This window comes from Equus caballus, chromosome 8 (assembly GCF_041296265.1).
Source record: "Equus caballus isolate H_3958 breed thoroughbred chromosome 8, TB-T2T, whole genome shotgun sequence".
Lineage (NCBI taxonomy): Eukaryota > Metazoa > Chordata > Mammalia > Perissodactyla > Equidae > Equus > Equus caballus.
In genome coordinates, this window is record NC_091691.1 from 12,688,348 (window position 1) to 12,705,678 (window position 17,331).

The 17,331-nt window shown below is 43.6% G+C and overlaps 2 long non-coding RNA genes across 3 annotated transcripts; both read right to left on the reverse strand.

Moving 5' to 3' along the window:
* Positions 1–349: 349 nt before the first annotated feature.
* Positions 350–4,761, reverse strand: LOC138915177 (uncharacterized). The gene is made up of 2 exons (XR_011420762.1): positions 3,791–4,761; positions 350–1,077 (listed from the first exon to the last, which is right to left on the reverse strand). It is a non-coding gene; the product is annotated as an uncharacterized lncRNA (long non-coding RNA).
* A 1,908-nt stretch (positions 4,762–6,669) lies between these two features.
* On the reverse strand, positions 6,670–16,592 carry LOC138915176 (uncharacterized). 2 transcript variants are annotated; one of them, XR_011420761.1, is made up of 2 exons: positions 8,774–16,592; positions 6,670–7,547 (listed from the first exon to the last, which is right to left on the reverse strand). It is a non-coding gene; the product is annotated as an uncharacterized lncRNA (long non-coding RNA). The 2 variants fall into 2 exon arrangements; XR_011420760.1 differs by having other exon boundaries at positions 8,610–11,005.
* Positions 16,593–17,331: the final 739 nt, after the last annotated feature.

Genomic DNA, 17,331 nt, shown 5'->3' on the forward strand with positions numbered 1-17,331 from the left:
GGATGTGATTTAGAAATGGGAGCAAGATTTTGAGGGAATAAAAGGAGAAGAAAGATGAACTCAGAAGGTGTGTCTGGTAAGGACAGCTATGAGGAACAGGATTTCCGGGGAAGAAACGAGCAGTCATGACGCTCTCACACTCACCAGGGGAGGGGAGTTGGGAACAGTGTCCCGCAGTTTCCTAGGAAAAGGAAGGGGGAGGGGCCCTGCCCCTGTGCGGGAGGAGACCCCACAGAGCCGGCCAAGTGCTCCATGCCTTTGATGGAGGCCGCCGGTCACCAAAACCGCCTAGAACAGCCCTTGCCACGCGATCCAGCGACATGCACTGCAAAACGTCGTACATCTAAGGTGGGTGGGAGAATGACGTCTTTACTTGACTAATTTCTTCAAGAAATGTAGCTTTTCCGTCTGAATGTGGGCATATGACAGTCCTGTCACTTTGTCACCAACAGAAATTTCTGATTCTTAGGATATCACACGATGGTAGTGTAGATATCTGCACACAATTCTTGGACCCCAGGTCTTCTGGCGCTGGCGCGGTTAGACAAGGGAGAAGAGCCCAGGCTGCGGCAGCCTGGGGCTAGAGAGACCTGGCAGAGAGGACCGGCGCCCGCCTTTCGTTGGGTAATAGGTGGGCTGGTTCATCTGTCAGATGAAGGGAGGGTGGTCAGGCCCCGCGAGGGACACCGGGTTTTCACTGATCCCAGGTCCTTTTAAGCTATATTTGTCCTGCACGTTCTCTCTTAACTAGATTCTCTCTTCACCTTGTCCTCAATCTCTCGACTTTAAAGCAGACGTGGAAAAATCCTGCCTAAATTCCTAAGGTTCACGTTGGTTACTAAAAGGATTCGGTGGAAAGAATCTGTTTTTTCTTTGAGGGTGAAAATAAGTTGTGGAGTTTCAGAGCCTAGATATCTCACAGAGAACATAAGCTTCCTTCCTGAGGCTGGGTGTTTACAGCTGCTCCTCCTGGAAAGCTGGTGTCAATTCCCTTAAGCCAAATCGCCAGGAACACACTTCTTCGTCAGCAAGTTCGGTCTTTCATTCCTTGCAGCCAGAAAGAACACACCCCACGATCTAAGAAAGAGGGCGTTAGAAGGAACGTATTAGAGGATTTGGGCTTTGGCTGGGTGATGTGGGGAAGGATGGAAGGAGGCAGGGTTTGTTCCATACTGAATACTGTTGTCAGCAGGGGCAATTCTATGACTGGACTAACGAAGTAACAGCCATTTCCTTAGAAAAAGAGGAGGATGCTTGGGATTTTGTAGGTTGCATAGTGACCTTGTCTTTGCCTGTGCCTGGACAAAATTATGAGGTAGCCTTGATTTGTCTCATTTTATGCAAGTCTGAGAGTAATCTTGTCTGAGGTTGATATTCTGGATGTGAGGTGGTTTATTTCCAGCATGAGAACAAAACGGTCAGGCTGTGAGTGTCAGATCAGTTCAGGGCATCAGAGGCTGGTATTTTTCTTTCTCTCTGGAAATCCCTCAAATAAAGAACCAGGAAAGAGAGCACCCTGGTCTCACAAGCTTTAGGTGCAAACCTGACTGGGTAACAGTGTGATGTTGGCTAAGTTTCTTGAATTTTCTGTGGCTCAATTTCTCACTTAAAAATGGGTGAAATAGGAGTTCTTCCCCGCTGCGTTGTCCCAGGTTTAAATGAGATGTGCAGGGAAAGCATTGAGCCCAGTGCCTGGCACAGAGTAAATACTCAGTACATCTTAGCTCTTCCCAGTCCATCCCCATCTGCATTGTTATTAGCTGCCTTGTTTTTTCAAACAGCTTCAGACCCTTTCAGGGTATGGATGGACCACTATAAATAAGTGTTCTCCAATTGATGGCCATGGACTTCGTTCCAGTGTTTTACAAACAATGCTGCATGGGACATCTGTATATCTGTGTCTATGTCTATATCTATATCTATCATTGCTTGTGTAAGTATTACTCTAGCATCTGTCTCTGTAAAGGGAAGTGCTGGGTTTAGAAATATATTTGCACATCTATAGTTTTGCTAAATCCTGCCCTACTGCCTTGCAAAGAAGCTTTACCACTTCATATTCCCACTCATTTAAGAGAATATTCTTTTCTCCACCCTCTTGCCAACACTGGGTAGCATCTGTCTCTGTAAAGGGAAGTGCTGGGTTTAGAAATATATTTGCACATCTATAGTTTTGCTAAATCCTGCCCTACTGCCTTGCAAAGAAGCTTTACCACTTCATATTCCCACTCATTTAAGAGAATATTCTTTTCTCCACCCTCTTGCCAACACTGGGTAGCATCTGTCCCTACCATCTATTTTTGTCAACGATTAAACCCTTCTTGAGAGAGTTCCTCCAATGAGTTTATGCTCATTCGTCTGACTTCACTGACATCCTGGCAAAGCTGAAATCCATATGATTTTTCTCTGTTCTCTTCTATGTTAATGACTGCTCTGTTCTCTCAGATAATCTGGGCCAAGAGACGTGCAAACATATCCCTCCTCCTGGGTGGATGCTGTTGCCTGTTGGGTTTGCACACTGTCCTGGATTTTGAGGGTGAGGGCCTGGTTCATAGATGAGGTTTGAGGTTGCGTTCCCCTGAGTTCCACTGAGAGAGTCCAGGCTGCAGGGCATTGGGAACTCGCTAACCCTAAGGAGTGAGGTGTCCATGACTGGAATCGAGCAGAACAACACCTGGAAAATAGAGACCTGTAAGTTGAAATTTTCGTTAGAAATGGAGTTCCAAAAATAGAACTGTTCTTTATTTCTAGTCCGAATAGGAGGAGAGATTGCATTCAATGTAAACAATGTGTTTGGGGAACTTAATAGAGCGGCTGTTCTATTGCTCTCCTTGAATTGGTTCGCCTGTGCCGGGAACTGGTACTTGCTATAAAACCTTGTCTGGTGAGCTCAGAAGAACAAGGAGCTAAAACATAATTTGACTTAGAAAACAGAGGTAGATGATGGATTCGTAGAGAATGTTATGGGGAGTTAAGTATCGTGGCCTCTTCACTCTTTTAGAGATTTGGTTGGTCCCATTAAAGAGACACTCCTCCAGCGCCTGAAATGCCCTTCATAGTGTCCTTCCTGATACAAGGGTTTGGGAACAGTCATAGGAAGGGGAACACAAGATTTACACAGCACAAGGTTTTTACTGTGGTTCTTTGGTCTTTTTTAGTTTATGGGCATTAGCATACATGTTTTGAAAATTAAAAAATCAGCAGAATAGAGACAAGCATCTGAATTAGTTTTCTAATGCTGCCTGTTAACAGATTACAAAAACAGTGGTATAAAACAACACACATTTGTTATCTCTCAGTTCTGTAGATCAGAAGTCTGGAAGGACAGGACTGGATCCTCTGCCCACAGAATCGATCAGTGTGTCCTCTCCCTCTGAATAGGTCTGATATTGACCCTGTCGGGGTTCTGACTGTCTCCCATGAGGGCCTGCCCTTGCGATCTCATGCTCCTCTGGGATCCTCTTTATTGACCTGATTTCTCTCCGTCGTGATCTCTTTCCGCTCCCCTGGGCGGCTCAGGAGAAAGCCTAGAACTGTGGAGCCCCAGAACTGACCTCCGCCCTCTCTTTCTCCAAGAGGAGAAGAAAATCACAGAGGTCTTCAGACAGAAATGACCCAGATGAGGGTTGAGATCCCCAGTGATTAGAGCAGAGAGAACCTAAAGGACAGCGGTGGCACTCTAGAAGCCCCGACTGCGGAAGCAGGGTCCTCTTTGTGTCCCACGACAGGTGAGAACCCTTCCTGGAAAGGGGGACACTTCCCACACAAAGGACACCTTGGACAAGGGACTTACCGTGCTCCAGCTGAGTCATTCTTGCTGCCCCTAGAGCTTTTGGAGGTTTCCATCCTAGATTGTTTGTTTAATGGTGGGGCTCTTTCCTTGCATGAGATTGTCCTTGGAATTTTTTTCGGAAATGCAGTTTTTTGGGCCTTAACCACAGACGTTTTCAACAAGCGCCACACTGTCTCCGATGTGGATGTCTTTAGCTATGAAGCTGGTGGCCACGGATTGGAGCCCTGTCTACTGCATGATATCTCATTTAATCATCCACCACCACTCTGGTGGTCAATGCTGCCTTCTCTCTTTCACATTCTACATTCTCCTCCATTATACATGAGATAAATACTCTCAAAGAGGGTAATGCAATCCTCCACACAAGCATTCTGGGTCCGTGGTGGAGCTGGTCTTTCACCCTCTGACTGCCTTCCCCAAGGCCGTGCTTCTATTGCTTCAACACAGACCTGGGATAGGGTTTGCCTGCAGATGTGGTTGGGACCAGAAGACATCAGCGAAAGTTAGTTATTCCTGGGAACTCTTGTTTATCCACTTGGCAAGTATCTCCTGAGAGGTTTATCTGGCGGGCTCTTGTGAAGGCCCTGGGGAGATGGGGTGGACAAGGCAGAGAGCGCGCCTGCTCTCAGGAAGATGATCTTCTGACACAGGAGCTAGACGTTTCGCAGGTGATCCCATAAATACATTTTCTTTTTAAAGATCGGTGCCTGAGCTAACAACTGTTGCCAATCTTTTTTTCCCTCCTTGCTTTTTCTCCCCAAATCTTCCCAGTACATAGTTGTATATTTTAGTTGTGGGTCCTTCTAGTTGTGGCATGTGGGACACTGCCTCAGCATGGCCTGATGAGCGGTGCCATGTCCGCACTCAGGTTCCGAACCAGTGAAACCCTGGGCCAACAAAGCAAAGCCCGCAAACTTAACCGCTCGACCACAGGGCTGGCCCCCCTAAGTACATTTCAATGGTCGCTGTGATAAATTGTACTTAATACTTGTGTGTGCTGGTCTCATTGTGCCAACTCGGCTTGAAAACTGACTGAGTATGCATGAGGAGACTATAGAACTGTGATAAAAGAATTGTCCCCGACAAGGTCCTTCAGAGATTTTCGTTTTAACAGTGGAAATACTGATGTTTGATCCAGTGTCCCCTCAGATTCAGGTGTGGGTTCCTGGAGGGTGTGGTAGGTGCTTTTGCACATGGAATCTTGTGGCCGATGCTTTTGTGGTGCCTCTGCCGCCGTCAAGTGGTGAAGGATCCTGGGAAAATCTGCTCTTCTCTCTGGGCCTCAGTTTGCTCATCAATAAGATAAGGTTGTTATTCAAATCCTCAAAATCCTTTCCTGCTCGGTTTTCTCTAAGTGCATGGAGGAATGAGTTGTGTGTTAAATGTGCCCTGGGAACTGCAGCCAAGAGCCGACCTTGGTCCCTTCTCTGTTTGTCTCCAGCAGGAGCCTGAGCTGAGCTCACGGGCTGAAAGCACAGAAATGAGAGAGCGGATGGAAGAAAGAAAATCAGCAGGTTTGGAGGCTGAGAACAACCCAAAGAATGGTCAGGTACTGGTGGAGCAGGTGGTTGCCAAAGGAGGTGAGAATCAGGCCAAGTTGAGTTCAGAAAAGTCAAGGGAAACTGAGGAATGCGTACAGCATCACCCAGCTCCGCATGAGCAGGCCTGGGCTGAACAGTGAGGACTGGGAGAGCAACTTACTCCACGGTGAACCTGTGCACCTGCCAAGGAGATCCAAGGATGGATCGGGGTTGGTTTCTCCTTCTGGGAAGCACCAATTCCAAGAAGAGGAGGAAGCGACCATGAGGCTCTGCCCTAGACCCCGCAGCCTCCACCTTGGGGCTGCCCTCACACTGGATGCCCTCGCAGTAAGTGTGGGCTTAGAGGGATAAATGATGTTTGAGGAAAGGCTGGACATGTCCGTTCTTACGTTAAACAGTTGTGCCCTAAAGCCAGGAGGGCCATGGCTAGGGAACCCTTGCATCTGAATCAGTGATCCTAATAATGTTCTTCTGTATTTATGTTGAGAAAGGCTTCACACACAATATCTCTTAAATATTTGTTGAGAGCTTAACTTCCCCTACGCTGTGTTAAGAACTTGGAGTTCAGAAAAGAGTGAGATTTCCCTGAGGAAATCAGAGCAGGGAGAGGAAGAATACAAGCAGACAGTTTCAATACCATGTGGTAGCTCTCGTAAGCGTGGGTGTCGTGGCAGCCCAGAGGATGGGAGGGGAGGCCGAGGACATCTCTTCCTAATGACAGGGTGAACCATTGAGTGGAAGCCCTGAGGACAGTCCCGTCATCAGCACAGCTGACCCCAGGTGAGTGTCATAGGGCCTAGAGAGTGCAGGGCAGGCTCCTCTCTAAGGATGGGCATCTGCTACATCCTGAGAGAGAGCAGAGCATTCCTGACAGGACATTTGGGACAAGAATGTAGTGAGATGATGATTTGCGACCACTTTGATTCGATCAGTGAACGAATGTCACGAGAGCCTCGTCAGGGCTTGACTTGGTGCTGGGAGCCATGAATACAGAGATGAAGAAAATATTCCAGCTTCACAGAGCTCTCAGTCTAGGAACCAGGAAGTCATGAAAAACGTAGTGGTAGTGGGTCATTGCAGGAAGTGGCCAGTGCTGCCTTGGGATGACCTCGCTGGTTGTCCTTCTCCCCTTTCTGTTTTTTTCCAGCAGATAGATGACCTTTCCTGGCCCAGTGACCTAGGACCTCAGCCAGATTTCAGCCTCTCGGGATACAAGCCATCAGGCTCCATGTTGGCTCCAAGCAGTCAACACTACCAATGTCACCAGAGAAAACTGCCGATCTCAGAAGTTACTGTCTATGTCCTGGCCAGCTGGAGAAATAAAGAGGCAAGTCGAACTAGGCTTTTTCTTTCATTTTAATTTTTTTCTTTTATTTTTAATGAGGTCACATTGATTTATAACATTCGACAGATTTCAAATATCCTTCATTATTATTCGACTTCTGTTTCCATGACATTATTCACCACCAAAAGTCTAGAGAATCTCCTCCAGAGAGTGTCCTGGTGACCAACCGTCATAGTTGAGTGTCCCAAATATTGGCATGGGCCTCCTTCCTGTGTTTCATTTCACAGATCTTATTTACATAGTAGCCGTATCAAGAGAAAAAACAGAGAGATGGACTCAAAATGACTGAACAATGTGTGACTCGGCAATGAATCTCAAAAACCTTCAAGATCCCACTCAGAAAGTGATGTTTTCGGGAATACAATCCATGGTTGGGGTGTAGTGTCATGTAGGGAGAGAAAATCAATTGCATTTAGCAGCACTCAGTGACTTGTAAAAACAACACCTTCCCCAAATGACCCAAATGATGACTGCATAGACCAAATAACGAAGAGAGCCACTGATTTCCACTGATCTTACAGAAGCAGGAGGTCCTTCATGCGCTTAAACAAGCTGGGAAAACGGCTGGGTCTCTAGGGCCACGAAACAAAACAAATCCCACTGTGGGTGCCGTAAGAGGCAAAACAGATTTTATGGCAGTGGCCGCAAGATGGCAGAGAAAACGGCTTGAGGCTTTTGGAGTCGCAAACGAGTTGGCTCAGAAGAACAGGACATCTTAGAAAAACATGTTTGGCAAAATTTTGGACCCCGTGGACACTAAATGTTTAGCCCGGGACCTGCGGTCATTCTGTCTAGAATTCATTCTGTATTCTCTTGGACCAACAGTCACTTTTACAAAGGAGGTCAGGAAGCTGCACATCAGCACACACACCTGAAATGGAAACGGTGTATTTTTTCAAAAAAGCCAGAACAACAGAGAAGTTATTTCTCATTTCCAAATTGGAGTTTTTGACCTAACTGAAGAATTGACTGCCATAGATATTAACTACTCATGATGCTCACAAACATGCTGACTTAAAGATAGTATGATAACTTTGATAAAGAGCAATGGAAAACAACTGCTTTTACTGTTAGCACACCGTCCTCCAGGAATGTCAGTGGAAGTAGTGAGCGACATTACAACACCTGAACGCCCAACAGGAAACAGGTCAAAGAAGGAGGAGACAGTCAGTCCAATGTATACAATTACGTGTAACGTACACAACTGTGAGTTGGTTGGTAACAAACCAATGGGAGAAGTCTATGTTTATATTGACTCTCGGGTCCTGTCACATGGGCAGAGTATTGGGAAACAAAACATTGGACTGCACAAAGAAAGTCAGTTTGGACACTGCCTTTAGAAAACGATTAAACAGATATAAAGAAAACACATCTAAAGGTGTTTGTGAGCCATGTTTTAGCCCAGCAAGAATAAGCTTTAGGAGAGATCCATAATGACAAATAGATGCTTTGGTCTTTCAGAGACAAGTCGTCTGACCCACTGGGAATGAGACCTGTGAGTCATCCAGGTGAGCAGGCTTTACATGACTGGCTGGAAAGCTCAGTGACTGAAGAGAGAACTGAAATATGCTGCACACACCGGTCATGGCGTAATTTGAACGGAAGATCTTTCACCCTCTTTTGGGGGGAACGAGGCTGGCGCAAAGGGACTACAGATTCTGTTGCAGCCACAGGGCTCCGATCCTTACAGACTGATGGGAGTGGACGCCTACTTCAGAGATGGTACAGGAGGCACTGTCTAAGCAGGAACTTATGATATTTGAGGGCTCTATCTTTGCATAGCGTTCGAAAGATTCTGGCAGGACATAATGCTGGAATAGATTATGGCAGACTAAATGAAATAACACGGGCGCAGACTGCCCCCTAAATCTCCCAACTGGCGTCGCAGCTGGATACAAGGACAAACTGGCAGCCTCACCAACCGAATGCTCACTTTTAAGGAAATCTTGCTGATGAACACACAAAACCTTTCACGTTCGTTAGTCCACAACAGCCCTCCTGCAAACACCTCCCGGCCGCAGGACTCAACATGGGTGTTGATTATCTTCTTTGGCCTGATGGTCAAACCTCAATTGATGTGAAGAAGATTCTTCTCACCTGGCAAGTACACAAGTCCCCAAAACTGCGGTCTCTGCCCGATCTGGCTTGATTCTGAAGCATTTGTTTCTAGCAGGATACACGGTCAATATACAAAAATCTATTTTATGTCTATGTAATTCCAGTGCACAACTGAAATGTAAGAAACAATAGCGTCAAACAAACGAAAGTACAGGACGTTGGTGAAAGAAATTGATGACGACCTAAAACATGAAGACCAATTCCCTGTTCATGGGTCAGAAGACTCATTATTTTCGAGATGTCAGTTTTCCCCAATTGGGTCTATAGATCCAACCCAAGCCAACTCAAATCTCAGTCAGCATCTTAGGGAGACAGGAATGATGTGATTCTAAATGAATATAAAATGACAAAGATCTAGCGTAGTGAAAACATTTATAAAATAAAAAAACAATGTTGGAGGGCCAGCTCTACCTCATTTCAAGAACTATTATAGAGTTATTTTGTTCAAAGCAGTACGGAATTGGTGTAATGATAAGTCAACAGATCGATGGAACAGAACACAGAGTCAAAAAGTAAACTAATACCTATAATGAGACTGATTTTTTACATTTTTATTTATTTATTTATATTTTTCTTGAGTAAGAGTAGCCCTGAGCTAACATCCGCCGCTAACCTTCCTCATTTTGCTGAGAAAGATTGTCCCTGAGCTGAAATCTGTGTCCTTCCTCTACTTTATATGTGGGATGCCTGCCACAGCGTGGCTTGAGGAGCAGCGAGGAGATCGCCGCCCAGGATCCGAACCACTGAATCCCATGCCACCGTTGGAGCACACGAACTTAGCTGCTACAACACTGGGCCAGCCCCAGGAGACTGATCTTCGGCAAATGCAAAAAGACACTGCAGTGGGGAAAGATAGTCTTTTCAACAAATGATAAAGAATGATCTCTTTCAAGCTTTTCAACTAGTGGTTGTTTATATCTACATGAAAAATACTTAAATAAATAAATAGAATCCATGTCTCACAGGATATCCAAAAATTAACTCAAAATACATAATAGATCTAAATGTAAACGTTAAAACTGTAAAACTTCAGAAGAAAACAAAGAGCAAAATTTTTCTGACTTTAGGTTAGACAAATGTTTCTTAGATTGATACAAAAAAACCATAATCAATAAGAGAAAACATTGAGAAATTGACTGTGACAAAAATGGAAAACATTTGCTTTTCAAAAAACACTGGTAAGTGAATGAAAAGTCAAGCCACTGTGAATTGAAAATATTTGTAACTCACTTATGTGAGAAAGGACTTATACCCAGACTATACAGGAACTCTTAAAACCAAATCATAAAAAGGCAAACCAATTTTAAATTGGGTGGAAGATTTGTATAGTAATTCTGGAAATAGGCAATGTAAGCTATCCATCTTTCATCTACTTTTGTGAAATTGCTTTGATAATTCAAGATCATTTGCGTTTCCATATAAATTTCAGAATCAGCTTGTCAGTGTCCCAACAAACCTGCTGGAATTTGGAATAGGACTGTAATAGATCTGTGGATCCCTTTGGGGAGAATTGACGTCTAAAGCATCTTGAGTTTTCCAATCCACAAGTTTCTCTCTCCATTAATTGAGTTCTTTAATTTCGCGAAGTATTGTTCTGTAGTTTTCACTGGACCTTTCTTACACATATTTTGTCTGGTAAGATAATGCAGTGAGAGAATTGGTCAAAAGACTTGAGGAAATACTTCTCAAAAGAAGATATGTTAATGGCCAAAAAGCACATGAAAAGTTGCTCAACTCTGTCGTCCGGGAAATAAATTCATCCTGCAGTGGTTCCCATTCCCCATCCATCAGCATGACTAAAATTAAAGAGACTGGAAATACCACATGTGGTGAGGGTGCAAAGCAACTAGAAATCTCTTGCACTTGTGGGAATGAAAAATGGCACAACCACTTGGAACAGCTGCACCACAGGTAAACACACACCAGTCACGGAAAAGCCGCTCCACTCCTAGGTGTTTACGCAATATGTTCACACAACAATCCGCACACGAATATCCACAATAGCTTTATTCATAATGGCCAAAACCTGGGAACTGCACAGATGTCCATTAATAGACGAATGTATAAATAGACACGATACAGCCGTACAAAGGAATACCCCTTAGCAATACAAAGGCATGAACTGTTCATGTGTGGAGCAACGTGGATGGATTTTAAAGTCATTACGCTGCATGAAGAAGTGCAGACATGAAAGAGTACATGTATGGTTCCATTATATAAAGTCGTTAAAAATGCAAACCCATCTGTAATGACCGTGTTGCCTGGGGCTGGGGGTTGAGGGAGTGATGGACTGCAAAGGAGCGCAAGAAAGGTCACGAGCTAATGGAAATGCCCTGTGTCATGATGGTGGCAGTAGTTTCATTAGTGTATAGTCCGTCAGATGCATTTAATTGTATCCTTTAAGGTGGTGCAGCCTATTGTACCTAAATTATACCTCAGCAGCGTTCATATCATAATCGGTTGTATTTCTCCATTCTAGCCATGAGTTACTGAGAAAACAAAATTCAGTAGAACAGTATAAAGATTACCATCCACAATCATTAAATGCCTTAGAACACATATAATAAACACCCCTGAAAACTATTACTGAGAGAAGTTAAAGAAGATCTAAATAAATCGACCCAAATCTATGAAATTCATAGACTGGAAGCTTCAATATTGCTAGAATGACAGATCAACATTATCCCAATTAATATTGCAGCAGGCATTTTTTGGGTAGATTTTCAAGCTAATTCTAAATTGTATATGGAAGTGAAAGTACCTAGAATAGCGAAGACAACCTTGAAGGAGAATTAAGTTGGAGGACACACTCTACTACATTTCAAAATTCACCTTAAAGCTATAATAATTACAACATTGTAATATTGGTGCAAGTAAACACAACACAAGCAAATCAATGTGAAAGAGTCAAGAGTAAAATATTTACCCACATACACACGCAATTATTTGATGTTTTTTTTAAAATAAAGTCACCAATACGTTTCACTGGGGAAATCAAAGACTTTTCCATAAAAAGTGTTAGAAAAAATGAATACTTATTTAAAAATAAGTTAATATGAAAAACCACGTCCCACCGTACATTGAAGTTAATTGGAGATGTGAAAGTTAAACCTATAAAGCCTTTGAAAACAAATGCGAATATTTTCATGAACCATGAAGATGCAAAAATTTCTTAGGCACAATACCCAGGAACTCGCTATAGATGAAAAATGGATCAAGGTGGATTTCATAAACTATCGATTCTTTAGCTTATCAGACATGACTATTTAAAAAGTGTAAAAGCAATTCATAGACTAGGAATAATTACTTGCAATACTTATATCTGATGAGGAACAGTAAATCCTATAAAGTCAGAAGGAAAATTACAAACAACCTCATTTATTAATGAGCAGATTAGAAAAGCCACTTGGCATAATAAGAGAGTCACTTGGCCAGTAAGCTTTGGAAAACCGAGATGGCAAACCACCACACAGCCTGCAGGATGGCTAAAATTAAAAAGACTGAGAATACTAAGTGTTGGGGACTATACTAGAGAGACTGGAAGTGTCCTGTATTTGGGGGGAAATGTGAAAGGATACAACTCCTTTGCGAGAGTCCGTGTCAGTTTCGACCCTTTCCCCAGGCAATTCTGTTCCTAGGTGTATGTACCCAGGAGACGGGGTATCTCCACAAGTGAATGTCCCCACCAAAACTCATATGTGAATATTCACAGTTGCTTCATGCACAATAACCAAAAATGAATCTGTCCATCATCGGAAAAATGGGTAATGAAATTGTGCTATAACCATAAAAGAGAATATTTCTTGGCAAGTAAAAAACCAAATTATTGACATGGTAGCCTGTCAAGATTGAACCTCCAAACCAGATATTGAGGGAAAGAACACAGAACGAAAGAGAGATACTGCATCACTGCATTTATATGAAGGGCAAAAATAAGCAAAATTAATCTACGGTGAGAGAATGCAGAATAGTTTCTCTGTGGGGGATGGGTCTTGACTGGCAGGGAGTGCGATAGAAGTCTGGGGGTGATGGAAAGTGTTCTGTTTCTTGGTCTGGGTGGTGATTACACAAGGCCTGTGCATGCTAAATTCATGGAGCTGTACTCTTAACTTTTGTGCATTTTCTTCTAGGTAAATTATACCTCAATAAAAAAAAGTTAGCCATAAAAAAGAGAGATGATGACAGAGTAAAAAGAGTGACAAATGACAGAAAATGGATAATAAATGTTGGACGTAAAAATAATAAGAATCCCTTGAGAAGGAACCCAAAGCAATGGAACACAACAAACACTGAAACGTATAGTTTAACCAAAAAAGATAATGAAATTTAAAAGTTCTAATAATATTAAAGCGACACGCTGCTACCTTGGGAAAATCAGCCTAGAACCACAAACGCTGAGATTATTCCAGCAAAAGTACTGCCACTCAGTTTGACATCATGGTACGAGGCTGACTTCGAAGGCCAAAGAGAAATGGTTTCTAGTGCTCAATCCTCTGCTCACTCGATGTGTGATCTTGGGAAACTGTGTCGTCTTTCTGGGTTTTCTCAGAAGAGGATAAAACCTGACTAATAGCATAGCTGGAAGGACCTGCAACTAGAACATACAGCTATGTTATACAACTGTGTACTGGGGGGCTTCGGGGAGAAGAAGAATAAAAAACCTGACTAACAGGCTAGTTCATAGGATTAAACACGAACACCCGAACAATTATAGGCCCTAAGAACATACGTGACTTTGAGTCCTCCTTTACTCACTGTAAATCTGTAGCCAGAAAACTATGGGCAGAGAACACATTAGTTGTTCTTAAAAAAACACTTTTCCACCATTTCTGGAAAGAAGTCGTGGATGCAGTAAAAAGAATTGGAGAGGAACAAGAGCCTTTTGAACAGCCATCCCCAAACCCTGAAGCGGGGCTCGTTTCCATCAGAGACCAGAGAGGAAAGTCTTGCCTAAGCCCAGCCCCTGCAGTCTTCCCCGTCTGGAGGGGACTGAGGGCGTCCACTCTAGCTCCAGAACAATCAGGGCTCCCAAGGGTTTCTCAGAAAAACAATCAGTTGCTCCACTCTAAAGATATTGAACAATTTTTGAAACCAGGAGAGGTCAAGCAGAAGCTGAAGCACAAAACCAGAACTCTCTCCTGAATCAATGCCAGGATGTCAATAAATACCATTTCCCAGATCTCTGTTCTTTTTTTTTTTTTTTTTTTGAGGAAGATTAGCCCTGAGCTAACTGCTGCCTATCCTCCTCTTTTTGCTGAAGAACACTGGCCCTGAGCTGACATCCATGCCCATCTTCCTCTACTTTATACATGGGACGCCTACCACAGCATGGCTTTTGCCAAGGAGTGCCATGTCTGCACCCGGGATCTGAAGTGGCGAACCCCGGGCCACCGAGAAGCAGAACATGCCAACTTAACCGCTACGCCACCGGGCCGGCCCCCCAGATCTCTGTTCTAGTACGTGGATGCTCCATCGGAGTGGTGGGCAGGCCTGTGAATATCAATCAAGAAGGATATAAAAATATACCAATTTATAGGAATCAAAATTCAAAAATGTCCCCCTATACTAACCCAGGAAAGCTCTAATTCAAAGCAGTGTGTTGTAAAGAACAGAGGTTTAGATCTTTGTGACCTTTGATTAGGTAAGGATTGCTGAGATCTGACGGCTAAAGCAAAAACAATCAATGAATAAGTAGATCGACTGGACTTCACCAAAATTAAAATTTTCTGTGCTTCAAAGGATGCCAACAAGGAAGTGAAAAGACAACCCACAGAATCAGCGAAGACAGCTGCAAAACATATATCCGGTAAGGGCGTAGTACCCAGAAAATTTAATGGACTCTTACAATGCAACAGTAAAAAGACAAATAATCTATGAATGGAAAAAGCATTTGAATAGGCAGTTCTCCGTATATAATGTACAAATGGTCACTAAGAACATGAAAGGACGCTCAACGTCGTTAGTCATTAAGAAAATGGAAATCAAACCCACAATGAGATACCACTTCACAACCACTACTATGATGTATTAAAAGACAGGAGTAGCAAGTGTTGAGGAGGATGTGGAGAAACTGGAATCCTCGTGCATTGCTCGTGGGAACGTAAAAGGGCACAATTGCTTTGGCAAACAGTTTGTCACTTCCTCAAAGTTAAATATAGAGCTGATGTAGACATAGCAATTCCACTCCTAGGTATACATCCAAGAGAACTGAACACATGTGGTCACAAACAAACTCGCACATGAACATTCATAGCAGCATTATGCATAGCAGCCCAAAGTAGAAACAACCCAAATAGCCATCAACTGATGAATGAACAATATGTAGCATAGCCATAAATGAAATTGTATTAAGGCATGAAAATAGTAAAAGTACTGATACATGCCAAACCATGGGTCAACCTTGAGAACAGTATACTAAGAAGCCAGACACAAAAGACCACATGTTGAATAGTTCGTTTTAGAAGAAATGTCCACATTCGGCAAGTCCATAGGGAGAGCAGGTAGAGAAGTGGTTGCCAAGGGCTGGGAGAATGGGAGAATAGGCAGTAACTGCCAATAGGTATGGCGTTTCATTCTGGAGGTAGTGCAAACATTCAGAAATTAGGTAGTGGTGAGAGTTTCACCACCTTCCAAATAGACTGAAAGTCACTGACTTGGACACACAATGCTGAATTTTACTGCTTATGAATTATGCCCTGATGATGATAATAAGGCAGCAATGTGACTTTGCACAGTCTCATGCCCTGTATTTTCGTGAAACAATGTGTCTCAAATTAATAACCAGTGGCCAGAATATGATGCTGTTAGCCTTTTGTGAACAATATATTGGATGAAAAAATTAAACTCGGGAAAATTTTGGTAGCAATGAGGTATAGGCGAAGAAAGTACCTCCTAGGGAAGACATGACACGAGAATGAACTGGAAAATGTGGGAAGAAGATTTGGGGGCAGAGGGGGACTACCTGACCCCTGGCTTCAGCCCTTACAGCCAGGAGACCTTGGGCCAGTTACACACCCTCTCTGTGCCTTGGTTTCTTCATCCGCAAACCAGGGAAATGTAATGCTTTCCTCACAAGTCGATGGTGAAGGTTAGAATTAATAATGTATCTGAAATAATCAGCCCCAAACTGTGAGGAAGGTCGATGACAGCAGTGGGCCCTCAACCTGTTTCGCATCTGAGCGACTTCAGCCAATCCATTCCATGCCCCACCTCCGCCCATTGAATCAGAATCGCTACGAGTGAGGACTGTGAACTTGATTGGTACCAACCCTCCCAGATGACTCTTCTAAGGATTCCCCCCCCCACCCCCCCGCCGGGGCGGGAAACACTGAGCTGTGTAAGTTTTACGCAAAAGACAAAAGTAGGACACAGCAGAGCCACAAGGACATTTCCAATCTGCTCTCTCAAGCAGAGGAGGAACTGTTGGAGGACCCTAGAATGGAAAGGGACCTGGCGCGGCTGACCCCGTTTTAACCTCATCCAGTTTATGGCACAGACACAAGCCCTTGGGGACATACGCCTGAGGTACCCCACGGTCCACCTTGAAATAGTGAAAGCCCTCATTTCAAATCCCGGCTTGCTTTGAACGGAAGTTAAATTTACCCTCTTCTGCTCATGGAAGGGACCAGTCTTCCACAAGCCTTTTACCTTACCAAATTTAATCATATCGGGATTGATGCACATTTCAACAGAGAAGTTTCAATGAGAAAGCCTTATAAATATTCTAGCCATTCAACAAGAAACCAGAACATTAGCAAGTTCAGGACAGTTCAGCCCAATAGATCACAGGCACTGAGACATGACTCCTGACCTGAGTTACAGGGAGGTCATCTTTCCTGTCGTTTGACATCATGCCGACTAATGAGGTGGGAAAGCAGCTACCCATTCTCAGATCTGGGTCGCTCTCGCCTCCAGACTGTGCCTGACGTCCTGTCACCATAAGCATTTCAGGGAGACTCTGGAAGAGCCCAGCCGGCACTTCTGCTATTGGACGTGCATGCAGCTGGGTTAGTAGGACAAGGGAGCGCTCTAGAAGCGAAGCCAGGTCACAGAGAGAGACAAAGAGCACAGTAAACGGGACAAATGCAGGATAAAGACAAATAGGTTTCTCCTACTGTTCCAGAACGCAAAGCAATCACTCACTTGCTCTTATAAAGAAGAAGCGTTTGTCGTATTTTTTTCCATTTTTAATTTGGCCAAGTAAATTACTGAACGTCCCCTTCTTCAAGTTTTTTACTTTTTGCTTATGGACAGTAACATTACCTGAAACGATTATGATGAAAATAAGATGCCGTTGTATGTAGACAGCGCTTCTTAGCAAAATGCCTGGCACAATAATACTCAATGAACTATTACTGTTATTATGATTACTATAATTAGCACTGCAAAACGCTCCTCCCTGTGACTTCAAGTGTGTCATGTAACTTTTGCGAGCCTTCCGTTTCGTCAGTTTTAAAGTGAAGGAATTTGACAATGTTTTCTTTTTCCTACCGAATGTCAGGTCCCACAAACACCAGAAAGTAGATTTCTTTAAAGCC